We start from the raw sequence: 7,274 nt of genomic DNA, 5'->3' as shown, positions 1-7,274 counted from the left end.
CATAGATAAACCTATACTCTACCCCCTATAGACCTATATGGTGCCCTTTGTGACCCTGCTCAATTCTTTACAGGGACCTATTCAGCACCAGCAACAGTGAATCCTACAGTGCTTCATACAAACCCATCCAGTGCTGTAGATTCCCACTGTGCGACCTCAATGATCCTATGCAGTGCCCTAGAGGGACATATAAAGTCATGGATCTATACAGGTTCTTACAGAGGGTTGAACTGTGCCTCACATGACAGTGTACAATTTTCCATGGTTTCTTGGTTTACTCTAAAAAAAGAAATGTCACTACTGCAAATGAAATGGGTGTCTCTTCGTTCATAAGGGTCTGGTCTATTTTTATACAAACAGTGTAAAATCCTAGGTTCCACCCCACCCAACCCCAGGTCTCACCGGTGCCTGTATAATGAGCCCCCACTACCTCTCTGCCTCGGTGAGCGGCGGAGTCCGTCCGGTGATGGGGAGGACCAATGGAGGTCGACGTCACTGGCACATCCACAGGAAAGATGAAAAATCAATACTCATTACTCATTTCACTTAGAAATGCACCTGGCACGCAGTGATTCATTGAGAGAACCGGCTGCTCTCAGGCTCCCTCCGGCACAGACTGGTCCAGGGGTTTCTCGCCTTCTAATGGGCCCATCGCTTCCTACTTCCTGCTCTCTAACTACTCCTCTGCTCACTGACTCACCCTGTCCCTGTCTAGGCTGGTGGACTGTGTGATTCCTGGCATCTGGGGGAGGGGGGGAGCTCCATAGGACTGGGAACATTACTACCCCAAGGGCAAGAGATCATAGGTGTCATACCACCTGTGAAAGCGGCAGAGGAAACAGAAAAAGGACACAGAAAAACCTGCTGAGTGTATCTCTAATGGGGACCCTCAGAGGAGCTGCTTCTCGGGTTCACGGGTAGAGTTCTTGAGTAAAAGCTTCACTCTAAAGTAGGAGCCCCAGACCGCTCCCCTACAAGCATGGCCGAAGACGCCCGCCCTTCCGCTAAGCCGCAGAGTTCTTAGGTAACTCTTCATGACGATCTACAAGCACCATAAGACGAGGGGCTCCATCTCTACAGCAGTAGAGTTCATTGGTAGAGGTAAGAGGTTTATGCTGATCGTCTAAAAACAGGGCAGGAGGAGCTGCCCCTTCCCTTCGGCGGAAGAGTTCTTAGGTACCAGCTTCAGGTCGATCTCCTAGGAGCACGGTGAGAGGATCGCTTCTCTTCAAATGTAGAGTTCTTGGGGAAGATCTTCCGGGCTGATCTACAGACACTACTCGAAGAGCTGCTCCTTTGCTTCATGGGTGGAGTTTAGAGGGTTAGGCTGACCTCTTACAAGCAGGGATAGAGGATTTGCTCCTTTCTTTCAGTGGTAGAGCTCTCGGGAACGAGCTTCCAGCTTATCTCCCACAAGCACTGCCGGAGGAGCTCCCCCTTCCCTTCGGCAGTAGAGTTCCCTGGTGACAGCTTCAGGTCTACCTCCTACAAGCACTGCCGGAGGAGCTCCCCCTTCCCTTCATCAGTAGAGTTCCCTGGTGACAGCTTCAGGTCTATCTCCTACAAGCACTGATGGGGGAGCTGCTCCTTCCTTGAGAAGAAGAGTTCTTGGGTTAGAGCTTCAGGTCTACCTCCAATGATCACCCTTTAAGGAGCTTCTCCTTCCCTACAGCAGTAGAGTTAAGAGGCCTATGCTGATCTCCTACAATCAGGGCGAGAGGAGCTGCTCCTTCCTTCAGGAGTGGAGATCTTAGTAAAAAGATTCAGGCTGATCTCCTTCAAGAAACATTTCAGTATTTGCTCCTTCCCTTGGTTGGTAGAGTTCCTGGAGGTTCCCTTCAAGATGATCTCCTACAAGCCCTGCCGGAGGAGCAGCCCCTTCCCTTCAGCGGTGGAGTCTCTGGGTGAGGGCTTCAGGGCGATCTCCTCCAATCACTGCCAATGGAGCTGCTCTTTCCCTTCATCTGTAGAGTTCCTGGGTGAGGGCTTCAAGGCAATCTCCTACAAGCACTGCTGGAGGGGCTTCTATTTCCCTTCTTCGGTAGAGTTCTTGGGTGAGAGCTTGAATATGATTTCCTACAAGCACTGCTGAAGGAGCTGCTCCTTCCCTTCGGCTGTAGAGTTCCTGCTCCGTTCCTTCAGCAGTAGAGGTCCTGGGTGACCGCTTCAAGGTGAGCTCCTACAAGCACTGCCGGTGGAGCTGCTCCTTCCCTTGGTTGGTAGAGTTCCTGGGTGATAGCTTCAAGGTGATCTCCTACAAGCACTGTTGGAGGAGCTGCCCCTTCTCTTTGGTGGTAGAGTTCCTGAGTTCCTCTCTGTTCCTTTGGAGGTAGAGTTCCTGCTCCATTCCATCGGCGGTAGAGTTCCTGCTCTGTCCCTTCTGCGGTAGAGTTCCTGCTCCGGTCCTTCAGTGGTAGAGTTCCTGCTCCGTTCCTTCAACTGTATAATATTCCTGCTCCGTTCCTTCGATGTCAGAGTTCCTGCTACATTCCTTTGGTAGTAGAGTTCCTGCTCCGTACCTTTGATGGGAGAGTTCCTGCTCTGTTCCTTCGATGGTAGAAGGCCTGCTCTGTTTCTTTGGCGGTAGAGTTCCTGCTGTGTTCCTTCGGCTGTAGAGTTCCTGCTCTGTTCCTTCAGCGGTAGAGTTCCTATTCCGTCCCTTCAGCTGTAAAGTGCCTGCTCCGTTCCATCGGTGGTATAGTTCCTGCTCCGGTCCATCGGCAGTAGAGCTCCTGCTCCGTCCTTTGACTGTAGAGTTTCTTCTCTGTTCCTTTGGTGGTAGAGTGCCTGCTATGTTCCTTCAGCGATAGAGTTCCTGCTCTGTTCCGTCAGCAGAAGAGTTCCTGCTCCGTTTCTTCGGCCGTAGAGTTCCTGCTCCGTTCTATGGGCGGTAGAGTTACTGCTCTATTCCTTTGGCACTAGAGTTCCTGCTGTGTTCCTTCAGTGGTAGAGCTCCTGCTCAGTTCCTTTAATGGTAGAGTTCCTGCTCCATTCCTTCGGCGGTAGAGTTCCTGCTCTGTTTCTTCAGTGGTAGAGTTCCTGCTCCATTCCTTCAGCAGTGGAATTCCTGCTTAATTTCTTTGGCGGTAGAGATCCTGCTCTGTTCCTTCGGTGGTAGAGTTCCTGGTCCATTCCTTCGGTGGTAGTAGTGTTCCTGCTCCGTTCCTTCGGCGGTAGAGTTCCTGCTCCATTCCTTTGGCGGTAGAGTTTCTGCTCTGTTTCTTCAATGGTAGAGTTCCTGCTCTGTTCCTTCAATAGTAGAATTCCTGCTTAATTCCTTCGGCGGTAGAGTTCCTGCTCTGTTCCTTCGGCTGTAGAGTTCCTGGTCCATTCCTTCAGCGGTAGAGTTCCTGATCCGTTCCTTTGGCGGTAGAGTTTCTGCTCTGTTCCTTTGGCGGTAGAGTTCCTGGTCCATTCCTTCGGCGGTAGAGTTACTGCTCCATTCCTTCGGCGGTAGAGTTCCTGGTTCATTCCTTCGGCGGTAGAGTTCCTGGCCCGTTCCTTCGGCAGAAGAGTTCCTGGTCCATTCCTTTGGCGGTAGAGTTCCTGGCCCGTTCCTTCGGCAGTAGAGTTCCTGGTCCGTTCCTTCGGCGGTAGAGTTCCTGGCTCGTTCCTTCGGAAGAAGAGTTCCTGGTCCGTTCCTTCAGCAGTAGAGTTCCAGGCCGGTTCCTTCCGTAGTAGAGTTCCTGGTCGTTCCTTCTGCGGTAGAGTTCCTGGCCCGTTCCTTCGGCAAAAGAGTTCCTGCTCCGTTCCTTCGGCGGTATAGTGGTGGCAGCTACAGGATACAAACGTATATTTAAGTCCTCATTATGAGTGGGATATTACTTGTGGCGGTAAAACCAGGGCTCGAGTCGGGGTAATATGCGGGAGGACAGCGTCCCGCCACTTATTTTACCGGGAGCTCGATAACAAACTACTGCCAGAGTCTAATGCGCGTGCTTGTTCACGGCCGCAGTGACACCTCCTTTCATCTGTAAAATACAGTACACATGAAGTGTCTCAGCTCAGCTGTATGTCACGTGCTGGCTTCTCTGATGCAATCGCATCCAAAGGGTGAGCGAGGGGAGGCAATGAGTCTGATGGTGCAAGCCACCTTTCGTGACGTCACTGCGTGTCGTGATGTCAGCGTCCCCCCACTCCTTTTTTTAGGACTTGTTCCCTGGGTAAAACCACATACTCTTTGCGCTGCTTCTCATTACTTTGACGCTATTTCCAGCGCCAAACAAGTTAAGCGCTGGAAAGTAAATCGGAAAAAAAAGATTTTGTGTCGATTTGCGTCACTTTTGTGTCTGAAAGACGGCGTAAAATCTTAGTAAACCTGCCTCTACATTGCCTTTTCTTGGAGAAATAGCAGTTGTTGACCTTTATCAATAGAACGGATATTAGATCTTACAAACAGAGGATTTAAAAAGTAACAACGAGAAAAGTGTCAGCCCGGAGATATAAAAATCACATGATTTGAATCTTGAATCTTATTATCATGAAATAAATCACAGATTCTGTCTGCTATGAGGGATTTCCCCAAGCACCTGATTCATATTTCATCTGCAATATGTTCATTGTTATTGACAATAATAGACGTCACGCTCCGTGCTCGACGGTCCATGCTAAATAGATTGAAGTCTGTGCAAAGAGCTGGATGGAAACATTGATTTGTGCATCTCTTTTTTAGACCAAGTCAATATCAAGACTCACACTAATCCCGCCCACCTGCTCTTTGAACCAATAGATAGACAGCTCCTCAGTGATGGCTCAGCAGGTCATGCAGGTGAAGCTCCTTTGCCAATGTCCTTCCGCCTCCCGAGGGTGGGGGGTGGGGGGTCCGGAAAGGATGCTGCTCCAGAGAGGACACAGACCATCGGGCCTGGAAGGAGCTCAGGTCCCTGAGGCTGAGAAACTCTTGGTTTTTCCATGAGGTTTATATGGAGACTCCTGAAGCCAGTCCCAACTCTTTGTCTCCAACCTGTGGTTGCCCTCCAGCCAGCGGCGGTCGGCACAGGTATGCGCGGTGGGGCAGGGCAGGGGAGGGGGGAAGCCGACAGACTATGGAGTAGGTGATATGTATTTATTTAATTGCACCTATTCCGTTGTATGTCAGCTTCACACATCCCTGCTTCCGCCCAACCACCTCGCCACGACTCATCGTGTTTACCTGTGCCAGCCGCCACTGCTTCCAGCTCATTCTTTTTTTTAAAACTCTTTTTATTAAACAATTGCTCAGTATACAGCAGACACAGTTGATGGATCACTCTTGCGCGGTCCTTGTTCTTCCTCTCTGCCCAGTCCCCCAGTGTCCATGGGCCAGGGATGCTTCACCAGGGCTAGCCGCCATTTTGCAGCCGCTGTGCAGCCCTTCCTTAAGAAGCCATTGCCATGGCAGGGATGCACACGCTACAGCATCACTGACCCTAGCAGGACACAACTGCCTTCTTCAAGGGATCCGTCTGCGTCACCAGGCCTCGACACTGGGTACAAGCCGGGCCGGATTTAATGCTGCCCAGGGCAGCAGTCTTTGTTGACCCCTCCCCCATGACCTTCCTCTCCATGGATTCCTTCACTGCCACCCGCCAACGGTGCCCCTCATCTTTCCACCTCCCCTTCTAATATAGGTTTCATCTCTTTTGTCACCCATTTTCTCCCAATGTAGAGTGTCTATGGGCCACATTTATCAAAAATCCATTTAGCATTACTTAAATAGCAAATTTTAGGTAATCGCTATTTAACCCCTTGCGTGCGGCATGAGTTTTCGCTCTGTGCGGGCGATTTGAATAGTGGGCGGGATTCGGACGGAATGTGTCCGTCCTCCGCATACGCCGACCATGACGCATGACGGCCGGGGGCCGTCCCGAGCATGCAAGGGGTTAAGGAATGCAAAATGGTATGTAGGAAAAAAGCTATTTCCTAGTAGTGATTCCGAAAGATTTGCAATCACAATAAGTAATTTTTATTAGGTATTAGTATTCCATTCGTTCCTATGGATCTAAAGGCCCATAAGTGTGAATGGTTTTGCATTACCTAATTTGTGATTCCTTAATTGGTAATTGCAAATTAGGTAATCCAATAGAAAGGGTGCCCACCTGAAGCAGCCCAAAAAAAATGTGCACATGTATGTAAAGAATACACATGCCTGTGCGCTACAGTGCACTTGAAAAATGCATTTTTGTGCATTTTAAAAAATTTGCACATGGTTACAATCGACTTGGAATCCATGGTAATAGCATTTTCTAAATGCACAGTTTGCCTTTAGAAAATGCTTAGTAAATGTGCTAAGGGAATCGCAAAATGTGATTCCATGTTTGTAGTCGCAATTTAGGTAATCGCAATCTCTTCTGGAGAGGATGAAGACTAAAGGCTAGGGTGGTTGATCTCAAATCTGGGGAACCGGGTTAAAGGACGCTCAGCATCCTGTGATTCTGGGCAAATCACTTAATCTCCACATGCCTAGCAAAAATGAATGTGTCTTTGTGTAACGCAACTGGTGCTCACGTAAAGTGCTCTGATACCTGATACCTTCGGGTCAAGTTCATGCTATATAAAACTACAACAAAAAAATAAGCCTTTCATACATCTTGAAAGGCTATTTTGCATTTGCAACTGGCGAAATTACCGATTCGCACCGTTTGCGAATGCAAAATTGTTTGATACATGCGGCCCTATGTGCTTTACACAAGATACAGAGACAATAAATCATACAAATCTATAAAACTATCTATAACAAACATTTAAAACAATGTGGGATTCAAGGGACAAGAGTTACATACCATCTTTGCTAGTGGGCATTATCTTCTTCTTTATTTAACAATATTCGTCAGATACAGGCGCAGCCAACGCGTTTCGTTCCATTTGCCTTGTGGAACTTCGTCAGGGCGAATCAATTCAGTTTGAAGTTGTAAACCTATTCGGACAAAACCGTGTGGATCAAACAGCTGATGGCAATTGTTCTTCAAAGGCATATAACCTTCATATATTAAAAGGTGGTGTTCACACTAGGTACGAGTGAGTCAGCCCAGTAGGTATCCCAACGTTAAGTTCAGTAGTTTTCAGAGTATGGCAGATTTCAGGGACTTGATACAGTGATGTTTCAAAGTTGAGCAAATGCCCGCCGGGGAGTCTAGTGGTTCCCAGGGGAGATTTCTTATTTTCCTTGTAATATCATTCTCCGGTAAGGGCATAGAGTGAAGAAGTAGAGGACACCGGTCTGCAGTGTGGCACGGTGTTCGTGGTAATAACCACCGAGCACCTGTAGTCGGGTGCTCGGGTTCAGTGATCTGGCT

This window comes from Lissotriton vulgaris, chromosome 10 (genome assembly GCF_964263255.1).
Source record: "Lissotriton vulgaris chromosome 10, aLisVul1.2, whole genome shotgun sequence".
Lineage (NCBI taxonomy): Eukaryota > Metazoa > Chordata > Amphibia > Caudata > Salamandridae > Lissotriton > Lissotriton vulgaris.
The sequence above is the reverse complement of the archived record's forward strand: the minus strand, read 5'-3'. Positions refer to the sequence as shown.